The sequence below is a fragment of the Chinchilla lanigera genome, unplaced genomic scaffold, assembly GCF_000276665.1.
Source record: "Chinchilla lanigera isolate Chin_1 unplaced genomic scaffold, ChiLan1.0 scaffold00036, whole genome shotgun sequence".
Taxonomy (NCBI): Eukaryota; Metazoa; Chordata; class Mammalia; order Rodentia; family Chinchillidae; genus Chinchilla; species Chinchilla lanigera.
The window spans coordinates 5597246-5617823 of NW_004955437.1; the positions used below are offsets into that span (position 1 = coordinate 5597246).

At 53.2% G+C, this 20578-nt stretch overlaps 1 long non-coding RNA gene across 2 annotated transcripts; it reads right to left on the reverse strand.

Annotated features, from left to right (window-relative positions):
• Positions 1–9795: 9795 nt before the first annotated feature.
• LOC102016952 lies at positions 9796–19148 on the reverse strand. 2 transcript variants are annotated; one of them, XR_261852.2, is made up of 4 exons: positions 18979–19148; positions 14281–14431; positions 12055–12154; positions 9796–9879 (listed from the first exon to the last, which is right to left on the reverse strand). It is a non-coding gene; the product is annotated as an uncharacterized LOC102016952 (long non-coding RNA). The 2 variants fall into 2 exon arrangements; XR_261853.2 differs by lacking the exon at positions 9796–9879 and adding an exon at positions 11646–11788.
• Positions 19149–20578: the final 1430 nt, after the last annotated feature.

Sequence of the window (20578 nt, forward strand, 5' to 3'; positions counted from 1 at the left end):
GAGGCCCTCTGCAGTCTGTGCCCTGTCTGGAGGGCAGCAAGGAAGGTAAGGATCCTGCTGGTACAACCGTTCCCAGAGTGAGGCTGTGTGGCGGAGATCCCAGTCACCCCGGATCCTCTGGCCTTTTTTTGGGACACCATGTTCTCTTCATTGTGCCCTTTGGAAGGGACCCAGCACAGGCTCGTGGGCCTGGCAGTCCGAAGACTGCCGCCTTCCCCCAGCCTCCAGCAGCTGGGCTCCCAAGGGCACAGTCCCCACCTAACTCAGTCCTGCGCCTGGGCCCGGAGGAGCCGGGAGTGGGGGACAGGCCATTTTCTGGGGGTGAGGCTTGACGTGAGGAGGGGCAGAGGAGAAGCCCCGCTTCTGTGATTTTGTGCCCCTGCACAGGAGTTGGGAGTGCGACCTCCATTTCCTACCTGTTTGGCATAACCGGGTGCCCTGGGTGGGGGTGAGTGAGGGCAGAGTGCTAGTTAGCGGCTGTTCCCTCCTCCCCCGGGGTCGGTGAAGAGGCAGGGTGTGAAGAGCTGGGGATGATGGATGAGGCAGTGACAGCCCCCTTGTTCCCTGGAGCTGTGAAAGGACCCCTGTCCCTGGGTCCTGGACAGGCTGGAATCTGGAGCCCAGCCCTCAGTAGCAGCCCTCAGCAGCCCACCCGCCCTCCATAATGAGTCTGCATGCGTGTGTGCACGTGTGCGTGTGTGTGTGTGTGTGTGTGCCCGGCTGTGTCTGCATACCTCCATGGGCACATCTCTGAGCAGGAGTATGTGTAAATAAAGGTCTGTGTGCTCAATTAAGTGTGTCTGAGAGGCTGGGTCTGTACCGTCTCTGTGAGAGTGAGTGCAAGCGAGCATGTCCGCCTTCAGGAGTGGTGTGTGTGTTTGTGGGGAACTGGCCAAGGAGACCACACCCGGCCCTATTCTGTAGTCTCCAGCTGCCTTTCACAGCCTGAAATTGCACCTCTCGTCCCCTGTGGATGACAGGGAGCTTACAGAGGACCCTACTGAATGCAAACGTCTTTGGTGGAGTGTCGCCGGGGTCCTTCTGGAGCATTTGGTAGGGACAGCTACAGAGAGACCTGGAACCCCAGCAGCACAGCAGTGCCAGGAGGCAGGCAGGGAACCAAAGCAAACACTGCCCAGCATCCTGCTCTGCCAGGCCTGTGTTATCATCGCCAACAGCTGGTGGGTGGCCAAGGCCAGGCTAGGATGCTGCGGGGTCTCCTGACACCCGACCAGCATGGCTGCCTTCCTGGCCCATCCAAGGCTGGGTCTGAAGTGAGTCGCTCCAGGTTCCCAGCACACACCTCCATGGTGTTTGTGGTTATTGTTCCTTAATTGTCCCATCTGTGCAGAGTCTGTTTCCCCAACTAGACTGTGAGCTCCTCCTCCAAACCTCCCGAGCCCTCTCCTCCTCCTCCCCCCTGTTCATGCCTGGCACAAGAGAGCCTGGGATGGAGACTGCTCCACAGCCTCGCCCGGTGGAATGGAGTCCATAAAGCAGCGGTCCTCAGCTCTGGCTGCAGGAGGAAACTACCACAGGGTCTTTTAGAAAGCACAGATGCTTGGATCTCAGCCCAGAGGTTCTGATGTAACGGGACTGGAGAGCGTGCTGGCATCAGAAATGCTGAAAAGCTTCTCAGGAGACCCCTGGGGGTGGGGTCCACTGGCCTCTCTCCTGGGGGCTTCCTCCGGGTCCTTGCCAGGGCCACGACTGGAGCACCCAGTGCAGGGGCTTCCTCTCTGAGGCTCCTGTGACACCCCATGCCTACTCCCCCAGATGGCTGCTGCTTCTCGGGGCCTCAGGTCCCTGTTCACCTTTGTAGAGCCTAACACAGGAAACATGCCTGGCACAGGTCGGTTGAACTGAGCTGCACACCGGCCCCCATGTTCCTGGTCTGTCTGGTGAGAAAGGACCCTGTCACTGTTGAGGACAGCCCAGCCCGGAGACTGCTTGGCCTGGTGTGGTCCTCGTGTCTGTGTCCGCAGAGGCCAGCCGGTGTGTGTGGTGTGTGTATCTGTATGAGCAGTGCCCATTGCGCCCACCTGTGTGAGCCTGCGTGTGCGCTGGTATGCACAAGGAATGCGTGTGTTTGTGTACCCCTGGGTGATATGTGTGTCTGCATCTCTGCACAAGCATCTGTGTGTCAGCGTCATGGTAGGCGGCCCGTGTGTACCCCTAGCCCCTGGGATCCAGTGCCTCTCCCCAGTGGCAGCCTCGCCCTCTGGGTCAGGGCGACTGAGGCATCTTGTGGCCTTAACACAGAAAGTCTGGGGTCAGTCCTGGTGTGGGGGGCCCTCCTCCCATCTCCCCTCCAGGTTAGTGTCTGGGGGGAAAGGGGGTCTTGGGACCAGGTGCTGAGTAGCAGCTGATAGGGATCACAGAGCTCCTCACAGGGGTGCCAGGTTAGCTCGAAGACCAAGCCTCCTCCTCCCAGTACCCCTTCCCCATCTTCGCCCTCTGGGGCGGGCCCAGCCCCTCCTTCCCTTTCGTTCTCCTTTTCCTTGTGCTCTCAAAGCTGCTGTGCAGGCTGTCAGAGCCAGGAGGGGCTGCCGAAGCTGCAGATGAAGAAGCTGAGAGGGGCAGGGACTAGCCCAAGGTCACACGGCCAGCTTTGGAAGCCAGGTCTGACAGCCCTGAAGGTGTCACACCGCTGGCCACTGCTCCTAGTATCTCCTGCCAGAACAGCTGTGGGGTCCCGTCTCCAGGGGGCTACAGATGTTACTGGGCTTTTTGTGGATGGCCCAGGGCTGCTGACCTAGGAGAGGTACTGTCCCAAATTCTGGTCTGTCAGCCCTCCAGCCCGGGTGCCGCATGAAGCCTCCCACCCTCCATCCACACTTGCAGTAGCTGCTGCCACCCCTCCCAGGATCCCAGACAGAAAAGATCCATTTCCTGTTCCTTCCCCTCTGTCTTTACAAGAGCCCGATGTAGGGACAGAAGCCAGCACATGTTCTCATCCTCTTGACTCTTCCCAAAGGACCAGGAGGGCTGGAGGTGGCGGGTGCAGGAGCTTTGGTTTTTCCTCTCCGGACAGCTCAAGGTGGCTGGGGAGCGGGTTCCCAGAGGCTGTCCTCAGGACTGTGAGTGGTGAACCAGCCCTGGAGAGACCCTAAAGGGCCCCTGGTGGAAACTGAGTTCTGGGTTCAGGGGAGCCCTTCCTGCTTCCAAAGGCAGGAAGCCCCCTCCTCCCTTCTGTGTCAGTACCGTGTGTGTGTGTGTGTGTGTGTGTGTGTGTGTGTGTGTGCAGAAAGACCACTCTTTCCTGGGAATCCTTTGACCCTTAGAACTGGAAGGGACCTTAGATGGGAATGTCTAGTCCAGTACTCCACTGTACAGGTGAGAAAGTTGGACCCAGAGAGACAGTATTTGCATATTCCCTCCCCCAGCCCCTCATGTCACCGTGTCCACTGCCCAGGGGCCTGCTGGGAAGGCCCTCCCTGCCGGCTCCTTCCTGCCCTCCTCCAGCTGCCCACATTCACCCCATCTCAGCCGACTCTGCTGGCCCCTCTGCTCCAGGGGACTCTAAGCATACTTCCTGCTCCGGGGAGACCTGTTCACCAAGGCCCTAATCCCCTACCCAGAAGGGACAGGGAAGGAGGGGACTGCTCTAGCCCGGAGGCCTCAGAGACTTGGGAGAAAAGCCAAAAGTTCCCACGCCCAGGTCCACGTGTCTGACCTCCCCCCAGCTCACCCTAACACCAAGGTAAAAGCACAACAGGAGACCCCTTATTCGTGGGTGAAATGTATAGGGGTTGTTTTTTAGTCACACAACCCTGTCTTCACCCCTTTGCCTTGCTCCCTGTCTCCACCCCGAGCCTCTGTTCCCCACTTGCCCCTCTCTCATCCCGAACCCCCACATGTAACCTCTCGTTGCGGACGCGGTTGTTTTGATCAATAAAGCTGCAGTGTTCTAGCACGCAGGGTCAGGCTGTGTGTGGGGGCCGGGCCAGGCAGGAGGGGGACACAGGCAGCCTGGGCAGGGCTGAGGGCAGGGGGCTGGCTGGAGCCGGTGCTTTCAGGTCCCTGGAGCTCCTTCTTCTCTTTAGCATCCGTCACCACGGATCTTGCTCTGTGGCCTGGATAGCACGGACCTGTGTCCTCGTCTGCTTTCAATGGACTCTGTGTCCTCACCAATTTATTCACCCCCAAGTACCACGCACGTAACTGCGCCCACGGAATGTCCTGTCTACCGGAAGAGAGAGACACTAAGCTAATCATTGTGCCCAAAACTACATAATTATGAATATAATTAGGGCTGCTAAGAAAACTGGTGCTGGGAAGAGGGTGCTTATTTGGGTTGGAGTTTTCAGGAAAGATCTCTAAAAGAGACAGTTAGGAGAGACCTAAAAAAAAAAAACACGGTTGGAATTGGCCTCCTGGGACAGGAGGTGTCTTCCAAGCAGAGGAACCAGAATGTACGAAGGCCTAGAAGGACAGAGAAGAGGGTGAAGGTGGATGTGAGTGGGTGAAATACCCTTTTCCTTTCTCAGCACCTGACCCCAAAGCCCCTCCTTTGTGCTCAGAGCTGCTGTCCCAGAATCTCTGTCATGGTCCCCTAAGCCCCGCCCTATACCCTGCTGGCTGCCCCTTTCATTCACCAGCAGCCAGCTACCTTCTTGCTGTAGAGTCATTTGATGCCAGCCTTTCCCTTTGTCCTAGACCTCTCAGAAATCTAGGATTTCAGAGCCGGGAAGTCCTCAAAGGCCATTTATCTCATTCCTTTGCTCTGTGCTTTCCTGAGGAGAAATGGGCTTGCTAAGACCAGAGCGGGCAGCCGGTGAAGAGGAGGATCTGCTCTCTCGTGAGTGTTCCAGGGTGACCTACATCAAGGCTCTGCCTGGCTGTCGAGATATGCCACAGGAGATCACGCAAGTGACAAGAAGGGTCTTTCTTTTTTTGTTACTTGGTGACAGTGACTCAGAGGGGCACAGCGGATGATTTTCTGTTCATGGTTCAGATGGGGAAACTGAGGCTAATAAATGGAACAGAATTAGGGCTTCCTAGGCTCTGAGCGTTATCAGCTCTCATCATAGATAACTTCTTGCTGCCACACCTGAGATTTCTAAGGCTTTGGGACTCATCACTGCTGTAGGTTGGCTCACTGGGTACAAGAAGAGACCCACTCGAGCTCATTCAAGTATAGGAGGGGTACTGTGAGGACATATGGAATGGACAGACACTCTGAAATCCAACAGGTTGCAGCAGAGATGTTTTCCTCAATCAGACGTGTATTCTGGGCTCAAGGTAGCTCTAGGACCATCAGGTGTAAAAGCTTATGGCTCCTCCCCTGAGGTAAAGATGACCATAAACGCCTTGTCCTGTAGAGAGGCAGAGTCTAATAATCTGAGGAGAGGAATCTTGCCCTTGAAGATTCCAACAGAAACCACAAGAGAATATGACACATTCTCCTGGAAGCCCTGAGCTGCCGTGTGTCCAACTCCCTGGAGACCATCCCAGCTGAGGCTCGCCCTCAGCCCTCCCCACCAAAGCACCTAAAGATGTGGGCCTGAAGCCACCTTGGAGCCTCCAGCCCAGCCCAGCCGCCAGCTGATACCTCTGTTCAGGCTGCATGGAACAGAAGAATTGTGCTGCCAACTCTGCCTGGATTCCTAACTCACAGAGTCATGGTATATGATAAAATAATTGCTATTTGAAGCCCCTCAGGTTGAGGGTAGTTTGTTATGACAGCAATACATAACTCACCAGCATCTGTGTCTTACCGCCCACCCAGTTCCTTTCCTGACCCAGGAGTCTGCTCTATCCCAGTTCCAGCTTTCCAGGCATCACGACTTCTCAGCTCCAACTCCCCAGTGCTCACGACCTTCCGGTGGCAGCTGCCAGCGTTCACTGATGCAGCCTCTCTAGAGAATAGGCGACTGGATGCTCCCCCCATTTTGTGTCAAACCATATATACACCATTGGTCAACCTATTGATTGGCTGCCCTCGAGTCACGTGCCATATGTACTCCAATCAGCTAGGTTGGAGAAAGGGGTCATGGGTAAAAAACATGGCTCCCTTGTGGCTGCCATTTCTAGAGAGCTCACGCATGGACACCCTAGCAGGCACAGGGGACTGACAGACACCATAAAGATACCTCCTTGAATCCTTCCTCTTTCACCCTCCTCTAGTGACCATCTATTTCAGGGTGACAGCTGTGGTAGGCGCACCATGAAAGCCCTCCAGTTGTTCCTGTCAAAGGGCAGTCCCTGTGCAAACTACTCAGATATGACAGTTAACAGAGCGTCCTGTGCTACCATATTATAGGTGAGGAAATTGAGACTCAGAAAGGTGAGATGGTCACCGTAGCTCATAAAATCCAGGAGGGGAAAGACCTGGCGGCAAATCCCAATTTTTGACTTCTGGTTCACTTTTCGTTCACATCCACCAGATCCTCTGCTCTTTATCTTCCCCTTGGGAACTGTTCTGTTTTCATCCCAGCTGGCCGCTAGAGACAGGTAGAAACAGGGTCCTTTCCTGCTACAGCTCAGGCTCCAGTCCTCTGCTTCAGATGGAAATTGTCCCTGGTCCTGCTTTTCTATTTCTGGCTGCCTGACCTTTTTGCATATGTCCTTTGTTGAAAGCTACTATAACACCTTTTCAGAAAGAGGCTGGGTATAAATAAATCCAAGAAAAAAGCCGAAACTCTTCTCCTTGAAGTCACCCCAAGCCCAGGTGGAAGCATCTTTTCATACTGTTTCTCCAACTCTCTGCTCCAAAATTCATTTTTCCTGAGCAGGCAGCCCCGGCAGTACCCAGCATGGCTTCTTGCTCTGAGGTTAACTTGGCAGGTCCCCCAGATGCAAATCTTGCCATTGAATTCATCACTCTGTCTTTCCCGCCGTTTAGGTCTCCTCTGAGGATTTTGTGAGCTTCCTATTTCTTGTCCCCTGAGGCCAGCAAAAGCTCAATCGAGGAGACTCAGCACTTTAAGAGGCCTCACTGCATCTCTACACACTGATATAAGCAGTCCCCTCACCGCCCAGAAACACCCACCAATTCACTCTCATCCTCGAGGCAGTGAGAAGCAGGGAAAAACCGGAATCAGAGAGGTTAAGAGTGCTGAGCAACTGCTGCCATTTGAAGATGTTCATAATATATGGTTGATAGAGTACGTAGGTTAAAAAAGAACATGTCTATTACTATCTCATTTTTTATGTAAATGATCTGTGTGTATACAGGTGTGTTTTTTAAGTCTGAAAGTCTATTCACTGGGATGTGAATAGTAGTTATCTCACTGGTGAAGTTTCAGCAGCTTCTGGCTTGCATCTTTAGGCTTTCTGTATTATCTGAATATTTTTACATCAACCTGTATTATTTTTAAAACCCATTCTAGGCATGGTGGCGCATGCCTGTAATCCCAGCACTCAGGAGGCTGAGGCAGGAGGATTCCCATGAGTTTGAGGCCAACCTGGGCTACATAGTGAGTTCAAAGCCAGCCTGAACTACACAGTGAGACCCTGTCTCAAAACAAAACAAAAACAAAAATATGTTGGGAGCCCCGGAAGCTGGAAAGTAAATACATGCGTAGGAGGAAGCCAGCCCAAGAACATGGGAGCTCCGAGAACTCAGGAGGTCCTTGAAACATGTAAATAAGCCTTTGTAGCTTGTTAACTGATTGCTGAACAGCGAGGTGAAAATTAACCAATCTCTTGGTATAAATAAATGCTCTACTGTTCTTGGGTAGTTCTCCTTCTCCACCGAGAGAGAGGACCTCCACCTGACCCCAGCTTTTTGTCTCTTGTCTATGTTTTCCTCATTCTTGACACTGTTCCTTCCTTGGGTACAGCAAGAACCCAACGGATCCCTACAAAAACAAACAAAAAGCCCCAGGATAAATCAGAAAACAAAAGCCAGATATCATCAAGGACCATAGACTAGAAACAAAGGTCATTTTCTGTTCCTTAACATTATTTTTATAATAATACATTGCAGAGTTTGGGGAAAGGTTTTGAACTTCAAATATTTTCCTCCTGCTTTATTCAAATAAAAACACTCTGGCGGGGGATACAGCTCAGTGGCATAAGTGCCTGCCTGGCGAGCGCAAGGTCGTGAGTTCGATCCCTGGTACCAAAAACAAACAAACAAAAAACGTTCAATTGGGAGAGGAGGGAGAAGAATTGGACTGAGTTGATCAGGAGCAGGGAGGTGCAAACATGGAGCCAAGTTTTGAATAAGAGAAATCCCAAGGAGAATGATACTACTTCCGGGAACAAACACTACCTTCTAGTGTTATGGCCAAACACCGTGGCAGCTGCCGTCAGGAGAAAGAGCCCAGGAGTAGGCAGGAGCTGTAGTTTGTCACCTTTCTCCTTGGCCTCTCTTCTCCGCATCAAGACTTAGGGCCCAAGAAGGGTAGGGAAACTGAGGTGTGGGGTAAGGCCAGAAGGGGAAGAGGATCTGATCAGCCGGGATTCCCGGGTTCTGCCATTCACTCTTGGCCTCCCTTGTACTTCCTCTTTTGGCTCAAAGAATGTGAGGTTTCTCAAGCCCCAAAAAGCAGGCAAGAGAGGGAAGAACAAATAGACTTATGATTCTGGTACATTAGTTAGAAAACTCCAACACATATGTAAGAAAAAGAGAATTAGCTGGGTAGGGTGATGCATGTGGGTAATCACAACTACTTGGGAGGCCAAGACAGGAGGATGGCAAGTTCAAGGCCAGCCTGGGCAACTTAGTGAGTGAGGCGCTATCTCAAAATAAACTTTTAAAGAAGGAGTAGATATGTAGCTCAGTGGTAGAGCAGTTGTCTAGCATGGGCAAGGTCCTAGGTTCGATCCCCATACCTCAAAAAATTATTAGTTAATGAAAAAAAGCATAGTCTCTGTCATGTGCACAGCCTTTTGTATCAGTTTCTGCTTTCAGGATCAAGGTCATCCTGCAAGGGCACCATTGGGATGCAAGACCCTAAAGGAAGCAAAATGAAAAGCACACTGCTTTCTGGGGACCTTCGGGGACATTGGACTGAATTTTCCTCGATCTAGCCCAGGCAGGGGACTGGAGGGAGCAGGTGGGCTCTGAAGTGGTCATGTGAGGACAGAATCAGGAAACCACTGCCCCCCGCCCCCCATGGCTGGGCCAGTCTTGAAGGAGCTGCTCTTCCAGCTTTCCAGAGGGAAGGGACAGCAGCCTGCAAAGAAAGCCCAGCAACGTAGCTGCTGGGATGCAGCTGCAAGGCTACTGGGAGACTAGGGGATGTGGACGTGACCAAGGTCCTGCCTCTTGTCCCATCTTCCTCCTTGGGAAGGGGTGGCTTTGGCGGCTCTGTGCATCACTGGGACACTGAATGAGGCCTCGCTCCAGATAAGCTGAGCTTGTGGACAAAGTCAGCCCATGATGAGAGCGGGAAAGGGTGGTCCGTGCAGCCTGGGGGTGCCTGGACAGGAGGCAGCAAGGACCTCACAGCCAGCAGACAGAAATCCCCCTTGGAAGCTCTCTCGTGCTCGGTTAGAAGCATTCAGGGCTCTTCTGAATGTTAGAGGTTCTCAAGCTAGACAGGGAAACTCTCAGACCTTCCAAGTCCCCGCACTCCTTTGTCTCACTCTTGCAAGAAATTTTTTGAAAATCTAACTTACACCTGTCCTGCTGTTGTAGTCAGGGTTTGCAAGGGAAACGATTTCATACAGGACACACAATTTATTGGGTTATTGTATAATAGTCACCCAAAGAGTCAAATGAAAAAGAGTATGGGAGATCTGCTCACACACTGGAGACCCCAAAAATCCAGCTGAAGGCCTGGCTCTGATGACAGTGTCCTGCATAAGTCCAGCTGAAGACCTAGGATCTTGAGCATCGCTTCCTGGCTCCAGTGCAGATCCCTCAGCCTGTTGGCACAGATCCCTCATCCCACTGGCACAGACGTTCAGGGAACTAGAGATCCCCTGAAAAAAACCACAGCCATCCTCAGCAACAGCGAAGACCCGAGCTCCTCTGACCATGAGAACAGCTGAGTTCATATCAGGAAAGCCAACACAACAGGCTTCTTTAAGAGAATCAACAGCATATACCATCTTCCCCTCCAGTTCTCCTTTTATACTGCTGGCAACAATCCTCGGGTGGGCCTCCCATACCAAGCACCATGCTGACTCAGTTCAGCTGGGGGTTACAAGTGGACCATTAGTTAATCCACCACACCCGCTCTAGTTTGACCAGCTCCTATGACAACAAGCTCCTTCATCCTCCAGTACCCCAGCCCCACCCCCAGCTGACCTCCACAGGAAGAGGGGTGCTGGCTTCTCAGCCCTGTGTGAATCCTCTGAGCTCCCTGAGGTGCCCGGCATGGGCCCCCGCACAGAGCAGACTCGATGCTGGCCATGGGCATTGGTCCTGCAGGCCACCGCTGGTCTCTGCCTCAAGACTAGGATCAGAGATGGAGCCCTGATCCGCAGAACGAGGGATGAAGGAGGGGTGGAGAAAGGCAGAGGCTGAGCCCCAGGGAGCTACGCACACTGTGAGCAGGATGCCTAGGCCAGGGTCTGCCGAGAGAAACCAGCCTGCTGGTGGAATGCCCCTGTACATTGGAGGAGGGAGAGCAGAGGTTTGAACCTGAAGGTTTTCCAGCTCCAGGACTGTGACACGAGGGGGCTGGGTGTTCTTAGCGATGAGGAGAAAGGGCCCCCCCTACAAAAGGATAAATGGAGACCCCATGACACAATCCTGTTTCTCACTGTAAGACGAAAATCCATTTCTGTTCCCTCCCCAGTACTGGGGACCCCACTACCCAGGCCTAGTGGGAGCTGGTCACCCACTAGGTCAGCCCCTGATCCCCACTCCACCACAGCCAAAGAGAGCAGGAGGCAGCGGCTGCGAGACCAAGCCTAAGCCGAGGCTGGGTGCCTGGGGGCGTGGGCACCGAGCAGCTCACAGCAGCCAGTGGAGAGGGCCATGGAGCGGGTGGCAGACTTTGGGCTCTGAGCCCAGGGGCGGGCAGGCTGCTCGCCCTAGCGAGTCTGCTGGAGAGGAGCAGAGAGCACGGGGTCTTAGCAGGGCCGGGTTGTGCCAGGCATGTGCAGAGCTGAACCAAAGGGAGAGAAAAGACTGCGCTCACCCCAAGGATGTCTGCAGCATGTGGGGAGCTGCAGGACTGGGGTTGGGGGGTGGGTAGGGCTGGGAAGTGGGGAGGCCTGCGCTCCATGAAGTCCCAGGGGTATCAGAAAAGCCCCATCCAGCCCTGACGCTCCAGTGACGGTGGGGTGGCCCAGGAAATCCAGACAGTTCCCTGGGGCCACTGGCCTTGCCCTGGGCCTCTCTCCTGAGCGAAGGTGGGGGCCTGCGACAGGGGGAGCTGTACTGAGTCTGGGAGGCGGCCCTTCTCCTTTCACCCTGAGTCGGCGGGCGAAGGGGCAGGATGGGGTGGAAGTCCCTTCCCCCTCCTGCTGGGATGGGAATCTGAGGGTCTGTGTCTAAAAGTTAGACGGCAGGAGGTGGCTCACAAGCACACAGGACACCACTCCCCCGGAGACACCTGTGGGGTGGGATGGGGGCCAGGGAGCGTGCAGCATCCTGGTAACTTCTGACCTGGGAACTGGAGGGCGCTGGGGTCCAGACCCCCAACATCCGGCAGCTGCTCTGAGGAATGCGTCCCTGCTCTGCCAGCCTGGAGCACATCCGGCCCCAGGGCCAGCCTTCAAGGGCACCACATGTCCCTCCTGTCCCTCTCCCCCGCCTATTCCGTGAAATGGCCTCTGGGGTGGACAGAGGGCTCTGGGACCTGTTGCTTGTAGACCTCAGCAGAGTCTGGCGCCACTCCTGGCTGGTGGGAATCAAGTCCATTTCCGACGCTGTCATAGGCTGAGCAGCAACAGAGACCTGTGGTCACCCCCTCCAGTGGCCAGTGTCCTCCCTCCGCATCCCTGCAGCCTCAGTGAACTCTGCTGGGGACCAGAGTTTAAGCCTACACAACGTCCCCCATGCCACGTTGGGGAAGTGGCCTTGGCAGACTAAAGGTAGGAACTCTGCTCAGCACCCCTCATTATTCCAGGGTGCTCTGGGGAGGAGCTGTGGCTCTCAGCTCATCCCCAGGGAGGCCGCAGCTGCCTTGAGAAATGGTGTAATACCTGGCAGGAGGTACAGATGGGATCCTGAAGTCTGGGTCCTGGTCCAGGCTGTGCCACACGGACTTTCTTCTGTTCTTGTCTCTGGTCTCAATCATCCTTCCTGTGAAATGGGAATGATTTCCCTGGAGCCCTCAAAGCTCCGATCTCCAGTGTTCCATTTCTAGGAGGGGAAGGGATTGGGCCTAAAGAACTGTCACCAACAGCCCCTAAGAGCTTTTTGTTTTCCTCTCTGGCTTAGCACAAATGGATTCCTACAACTCACATTCAGTCGGAGGCCACTGCTCATATCCAGCACCCTTGTCTCTCCCCAAACCTACCTGGGTTTTCAGGCTTGACTGAGCCCTGTTCATTTTCCAAAGAACTGCACCTGCCCCCTGCTCAGGTCAAGGTGGGTTTCTCTTTCTCTTCGACAGCCCACCTCCCCCAGATGCCTGGCCCTCCCTGGATCCTTCCCTCTGTCTCCACACCCTGACCTCTAACCTCCGACTTCCTCCTCCCTCTGCCTCCTTCTTCCCCTCCTTACCTGTTCTTCCCCTCCTGAAACCTGACACTGGTTTCCAGGAAGTGTGTTCTCTCACTTAGCAGGACATAGTTCCATTTTTTTCCGCGTAAATTTTTTTCTTTTCTTCACCCACTGCCTGGGGTGGCCCCTGTTGGTTACTAAGCCATGGTTCTTCTCCTCTCTTCTGTTTGCACCCCTCACCCCCATAGTACTGGGTGAAGTAGAGATCAGTCCCCACCAAACCTTCCTAAATTCAAGATTCCTGAGCAAATGAGAGTTGTCTTTGTTTGAAGCTCCTCAGCTCTGCGCTGGTTTGCTATGCAGTAGATAACCAGAGTAGCAGGGCTGCGCACTTCTCAGACTGGAGCTCCCTGGGGACAAGCTGTGTCTCCCCTCAGACTGGGGCTCCTGGAAACCAAGACTGGGTCTCCCTTTAGTCTGGGGACCCGCGAAGACAGGGCTGGGTCTTCTCCAGACTGGAGTTTGCGGGGAACAGGACTTCCTCTTGTCCTACTTGGACTATATCAGAAGAGGGTTATGTCACCACCCAGATTGGAGTTCCCTTGGGGACTGGGCTGTCTCCTCAGATCAGGCCCCCTGATAACAGGGCTGTATCAGACTGTAACCCCTGAGGGTAGGGCTGTGACTTAACTCTTATGTTTTTCCCTTTAGGCAGGGCTGTGTTTCTCCATAGACTGGGGCTCCCTGAGGATAAGAATGTCTCCCTTCATGTTTTGGGGTACCTGTGACAGGCTGCGTCTCTTCTTAGATTGGGGCTTCATGAGGACATGTCCGTGTCTCCCTTTGAAGAGGGGCCCCATGACAGTAGCGGCTTCCTGAGGACAGAGCTATGTGTCCCCTAGACACTGTCTCACAGAAGCAGGCTCCGTGTCCTCAGACTGAGGCTGTCTGAGGTGAGGCCTGTGTCTCCCCTCAGACTGGTGCTGCCTGACAGCGGGGCTATATCTCCTCTCAGACTGTTGTTTCCTTAGGTGAGGACAGGGCTGTCCTTCAGATTCAAGCTCCCTGGTTGTATGGCTGTGTCTACCCTCAAAATATGACTGTGATTCCCCCTTAGACACGGCCATTCTCCCTCAGACCAAGGATTCCTGAGGATAGGAAAGTCTCCCCTCTGACAGGCGTTTCCAGGGGACAGGCTGATCTACACTCAGATTTGGGATCCTAGAGGACAGGGCCGTCTCTCCCCTGAGACTGTTGCTGACAGTAGAGCTCTTTGCTACTCAGAGGAGTGTTTCCTGAAGGCAAGTCTATTTGTCCCCTCAGGCTGTGGCTTTGTCCCTTAGAGCTGTGTTTCCTTCAACTGGTGTTCCCTTTAGGGCAGGCTCTATCACCCCTAAATTGGTGCTTCCCAAGTCAGGCTTTTTTCCTCCCCTCAGACTGGGGCTCCCCCTACAGATAGTCTCACTGGCTAGCGTGGACTTCTTAGCTCTACATAAAATGAAAATCAGACACAGACCGAGTCCTGAGCCTTGGAATGTCACAGTTGTCCACTCTCTTCTTCAGGGTCCTATAAGGGGAAGATCCCCACATGAACTTCCAAAAGGCTGAGGATTCTTGCTCAATCTGTACAGAAGTCACACACTGGCAGAGTGTAGCTCTTTTAGTGTTAACAGCCCTGGGCTTTAAATGCCAACGGCTATCTGTTCTTTAGCAGCCCTCCTTGCCAGGCAGCCCCTGGCACGACGCAGAAACTCTGTACCCACCCCCAGATGGTGGCTTCCGGCGATTCTCCGTTGTTCTCTGCCATCCTTGCTGCTCACTGTGTTCTGCGTTACTATCCCCAGCTGCTGGCTGCTTGTGGTGCCAAAGACCCTTGGTCTTGCTGGCTCTTAGGGTACAGCTCGGCATTCTCTACTTGAGAGGCAAACCAGGAATAGACAAAAATATGCCATCTGAAAGAGACTTTATTAGGACTTATGCTACCGCATATGGGGGAAAAGCACACAGACTAAAGCGCCACGGGTTTAGAGAAGCTGCTTGTATAGCAACACGGAGGGGGCTCACGTGTGCACCATGTCAGACTTGCTGTTTGGGCAGGGACCAGGAGGTCCCCTGTGGGTCTAACTGAGGCTGGAGAGGGGTGGAGTCATGGGGATGGGTCCCTGACTAAAGCTTGCTGCAGCCAAAGCACACATGGCCTGGAGTGGCCCTGGGGGTCCTGATGGAACTGAGCTCCCCGCAAGGTGTTTGGGGTAGCTGGAGAGATGGGGGGTGGTGTGAGATAAACCGTATTGCCCAGAGCGCTGGACCCTTCTCCCCTGTCTCGGTAAGTGTGTCTGTCTTCTGGGTGGTGCTCCCTGACAACAGGCAGTGTCTCGGCACAATATGGAGCACCCTGGGGACCAGCTGTTTCTCCTCAGACCTAGAGTCCCTGACTGTGTGGTTGTTTCTCCCCTCACAGTGTGACTCTCCAGGGTAGGAAGAACTCTGTCTTCCTAAACATTTTTTTCCCCTAGAATGGGGTTGTCTTTCTCTTTAGAATGAGGCTCCCCCATGACTGGACTGTATCCTTCCTTGGTGTGGCTTCCTGAGGACTGGATGGTCTCTCCTCTTTCTCGGGTTGCCCAATTTCATGGATATGTTTGCCCTCAGATTGTGACTCCCTGAGGGTAGGGCTGTGTCTCCCCCTCTGACAGGAGCTCCTGGTAAACAGGCTGATCCTCCACTCAGATTTAGCCCTCTAGAGAACAGGGCTGTCTCATTCCTCAATTCACTGCTGTGACAGATTGGAGTCACTACTGTGACGCCCCTCAAACTTAGGCTCCCCGAGCACAGGCTGTGTCACCTCACAGAGTGTGGCTTCCTGAAAATTGGGTTTTCTTTCTTTAGACTGGGACTCCCTGAGGATAAGATGTTGTCTCACCTCAGAAAACAGCTCCTCAAGACAGGAGTGCTTGCCCTCAGAACGGGGTTCCCTGACGATAGGACAGTCTCTCCCCTTCGTGTGGTTCTCCATCGGATAGGGTTGACTCTTCCTTCAGCTTACTGCTCCATGATGGCGGAGCTGTTGTCTTCACTCAGAGCGGAGCACCCTGACAGTAGGTCTGACCCTCCCCACAGACCACTTCACCCTGGCGGCACTGCTGTATGTCCCTTCAGACTCCGGAGTGCAGGTCTTTGTTTTCTCTCAACTGGACTGCCCAAGAACTGGGCTTTCTCTCCACAGCCTTTGTCTGCCCTCAGTGGGGGTTCCCTAATAGCAGGACTGTTTCTCCCCTGAGCTTGCTGTTCTGTATCAGTCGTGCTGTTTCTTCCCCCAGATGGTATTTCTTGAGTAGAGTGTTGTGTCTGCCTCAAACAAGGGCTCTTTGAAGGCCAAGTTTTCTCTCTTCTCAGACTGTGTTTTCTGATGGCGAGCTGCTTTTCTCTTCACTCTGGCACTCCTTGAGGACAAGACATCGTCTGCCCTCAGAATAGGCCTCCCTGACTACTGGCCTGTTTCTCTCCTCAGACTGGGGCTCCCTAAGGATCATTCTGTGTCTCCCCTCAGCCTGAAGCACCCTGAAAACAGACTGTGTTGCCTGACAGTGTAGGACTCCCTAACGGGAAGTGTTTCTCTCCCCTCGTCCTGAGGGCAGGACTATCTCCCTTCAGAAAGAGCTCCCTTACAGCATGGCTGTGTCTCTCCATACAGCAGCTCCTTGAGAACTGGCTGTGTTGCTATGTGGATTCCAGGCAGGGGCTTCCTGACTGAAAGACCTTGTCTCCCTTCATTCTGAGGGCAAGACTATGTCTTCTCTTAGACTGATGGTGTTGACCCTCTCACTGGGCCTCCTTGACTTCAAGAGTATGTACTGTATCCCCTCGTCCTGAGGATCCATGAGGGCAGGGCTATCTTCCTGAGAATGGGGATCTCTGAGATGAAGGCTATGACAGCCCCTTAGGTTGGGCTCCCAAAAGGAAGGCTGTATCTCCCCTAGACTGAGGTGCTCTGACAGTGGGTTATACCTCTTCTCAGACTCTCAGTGACACTTCCTGAGAACAGGGTTGTGTATCTTCTCAGATGACACTTCCTGAGGACAGGACTGAGTCTTCTCCCGGGCTAGTATTTCTAAAGGACATTTCTTTGTCTTTACTCAGCCTGGGGCTCTCTTGATTAAAGAAATTTTTTTCTTTCCTGTCAGACTTGGTCTCTATGGACAGGGATGTGTCCCTGCATCCTACTGTGGCTTCCTGAGAATTAGATTTTTCTCTCCTCATGTCAAGACTATGTTTTCTCACCTGGGTCTCCCTGAGGACAGGCTCTGTCTTCCCTCAGACTCAAGAACAGGCTTTCTCTCCTAGCCAGGGTACAGTAGCATGGGGCTGTTCTCACCTCATTCTGGTTCTTCCAGAGGGCAGGGCTGTGTCTCCACTCAGACTAGGGCAGTGACGGCAAAACTTTCAGAAACTGAGTGCCAAACTGCAGCTCCAAACCCACTTATTTATCCCAAAGTGCCAACACTGCAATTAAACCTGAATACTGAAAGTTTAGTTTAGAAAAAAACAACTCTATGGTAATATCCTTTGCCTTAAAAGAAAAACACAGGCATGCCGTAGATTCAATACCACTGGACTGTGACTTCCTAATACGAGGGCTGCTTTCTCCCTTGTAATGGGGATCCATGAATATAAGACTGTTTTTTTTTTCCCTCAGACTGGGGTTCCCTTAATACAGAACTGTCTCTCCCCTCACACGAGGCACCTCAAAGACAGGGCTGTGTCTCCCTTCATATGCGGCTCCCTGAGGACAGGGCTTTGTTCCCCTCTCGCTCTGTGGCTCCCGAGGTGGCTTTTCTGATTTAGAAGCGTGTCTGTGAACTTCTGGGTTCAATGCAGGGCAAGACTCTTATTATTCTCACCCTCCCCTGAACTTAGCTGGAGTCTCCTGTGATGCGGGCAGTGACTGCGGCCGGGGCTGCAGATGGCATCCAGTAATGCTCAAGGGTGTTTAAGCACCCTGAGAATGAAGTTTAGCCTCATTACAGCTTGTTGGAGAGAAGAGCCAATTAGGGAGGCAATTTTCCTGCAGCAGCCTGAAGAATGTGCTGAAACGGTGGCCAATCAGACAGTAAGCTTTCTCACATTTCCGCTGACCTGAGAGAGGCCCCTGTCTGCCCCCTCCACTCCTGGAAGTCTGTCAGCCACTTGGGTGTGGGCCAGGGGTCAGACAGGGTTCTTAGGGTCCCATTAGAAACCCCAGGTCTCCGGAGGTCTTTGTGAGCTGCCTCTCCCCCTTGGTTAACACCGGCGTCTAAAGCTTCAGGCTCCGGGGTGCTGGGAAATTCTTCTGGATCACTAATTGCCTTTTGGGGGGCTAAAATTTTTCTCTTACACTTCAAGGGAGGGAGGGATTGGAAGCAAACGAATCCCAGAACTCAAACACTGCCAGAACTCTAGAGTTCTTCCCACAGTCTCTGCTTTCTGCCTCAGACCTTCTCCCTCGCCTGACAGGGAGGATGGCTGCTAGCAGTGACCCCTTCTCCCCGTCACATCCCATAGCATTTCCGACAGACAGAAGTCCCAGGGAAGAGTCCCAGTTGGCCCAGCTTGCAGCATGATCACAGTTCCTCACCAATCACCTAAGAGCCAAGGGGTGAAAGCCAGCCCATCTCCTGCCACTGGAGTCAGAGCTGGTTGGGTGGGGTTTGTTCCCAGATAAAGGACCATGGGACTCCCAGGAGGAGAACAGGGCTGGGAAGGCTGTATTGTCAGCACCAACCACAGGGACACTGTCTCCTTTCCTCACCATGTGCCTGGCATCCTGTCATGTGGATTATCTATCACACCCCTTTATTTCTTGAAACAAGGTAGGGGCAAATTTCTATTATTGTTACCATGAGTTACAGGTGAGAAAACCAAGGCTCAAAGCAGTTAAGTAACTTGGCTTAACTCACATAGGTATTAAATAACAAAGTCAGGACTTGAACCCAAATTCTGGGTAGCAGGAGTGGGGAGAGAGGAAAGTACTGTACAACCCATCAGATAAGCTAAAGCTTGGACATATGAAATGGAACTTCTAATGCCAGGTGATCTGGGCCAAATGTCCCAGAGTGCCTAGAGATCTGAAGGCAGCCAGATCCTGGAGGCAAAGTTGAGCAGGCTCCAGCAATCAGGGTAGGCTTCCTGGAGGTGGTGATATTTACAAGCCCAGCAGGGTGTTTTGGATTGCTTAGAGTGTTGGCAAAGAGGTACAGCTGATGGCACTTAGAAGCTGGTTTGATGTGTTGCAGGGGTAAGAGGGAAGGAAAGGGTGGAGGACCCACAGCCTTTGCCTCAGTAGCCATGTCAGAGAGAAGGGCTACAAAGTCTGTGATAGGGCTGGACTTAAACCAACTGGCACTGGGACATCGTAGATTTTTAAACAGAAGTATTGACAGGAGAGAAATAGCATTTCTAGAAGGTGAACTTCAAATACTCACTGAGCAGAACCCACAGCCTGGGCTCAGGGGAAGGATATAGCAGCGGGAATCAGATCTGTCTGTGCCTCAATCCCAGGCAATGTGGAGCTCAGACCTGACAGCTGAGCCACTTTAGGGGAGGAGCGGTAGGCACATAGTGGGTGTTCAACAAAGAGTAGTGACATTTCCCCACCTGGACATTGTTAACATTACCAGCACTTCTCTTAGCTTGGGATGTTCTAGAGGTTGTTGGAAATGACACTCATGGCAACCAAGCAACTATTATGTGCCAGGCACTTTTTAGTGGTCTCCAGAGGTGTGTTATGACAGCAGAGATGGATGCATTTGGGTTGCTGCTCCAGTCCCATAACCCTGCACATGGTGGGACCTTATGCTGTTTTTGGTGAATCTCAAAGGTAGGTGTGTTAGTAAGCTTTTCTTGCTGACCAAATACCTGAGAAAGTCAATTTAGAGGAGGAGAGATTTATTGTGGCTTGTGGTTCAGAGGATTCAGTACAGGTCAGCCAGTTCCAGACAGAAACATCACGGCCACAGGAGGTGGAGGGGGAAATCTGCTCATCTCAAGCAAACAGCAAACAGAAAGCAAGAGAAAGACGGGGGGCCAAAGACCAGATATACCTTTCAAAGTAAGGTCCCCAGTGACCTGCTTCTTCAGCTGGGCCTTACCTCCCACTGACCTGTGAACTCAGCAACAGGTTAACCAACTAGTGCCCCAAATATCTCTCTAGCACCCCCACCACCACCACCAAACACTGCTGCACTGAGGATCAAGCTGTCAGTATAGAGACCTTTGGGGAATATTTTATATTTAACCCACAACAGTAGACCTCACAACCCCTATCTTATAAATCAGGAAAGCAAGATCCAGAGATTTAAAGGGACTTGTCCGCAGTCACAAAGCCGGAGGGTGAGCAATCAGCTTCTACTAAAAGCCCCTGTATTTTCCCTGAGAACGGGTGGGTGTCAGGCAGAAGGTGGGGGAACGTCCTACCTCCATCAGACACACTGATGAGAGGTCTGCTTTGTTCTCCCTCCAAGCTGGCTGAGCCAAGTTCAGGGTTAACTCCTCTGCCTGTGTGGGGACCCCATGGAAGCTGCCGGATGACCTGAGTCCCCGCCAGGCGCTGGCCGCTTCCGGGGAGGCTGAGGGAGGCGGTCTCCACAGCAGCGGGCAGCTTGCTAATTAGGACACGGTCTTTATGACTCACTATTCCGAGATGTCACTTTCTAGACTTGGGGTTGGGGGTGGGAGTGGAGAAGGCACACACAGTTGTTTTTAATTACATTTGGTTTGCTAATTTCTGATAGAAAATAAATATTTACCGGGAGCCATATTTCTTCATTTCACGCCGGCTGACTCCCGAGTTTATCGGGAACCCAAACGGGCACCTCCTGCTCACCACCGCCCCCGCCCCCAAGTCCCCATCCCCTTGCTGGAGCCACACAGGGAGCCGGAGGAGGGGGCGGGATGGGGAGAGAGGGAAAGGTGGGGATGCAGCGGGGCTGGCAGGGCCACGTGCTGGTGTGGGCTGCACATGGGGACCCGGGACATGGAGCTGCCCCTGTCTCCTCGTCCTCGCATGGACAGCGGCCCCAGCAC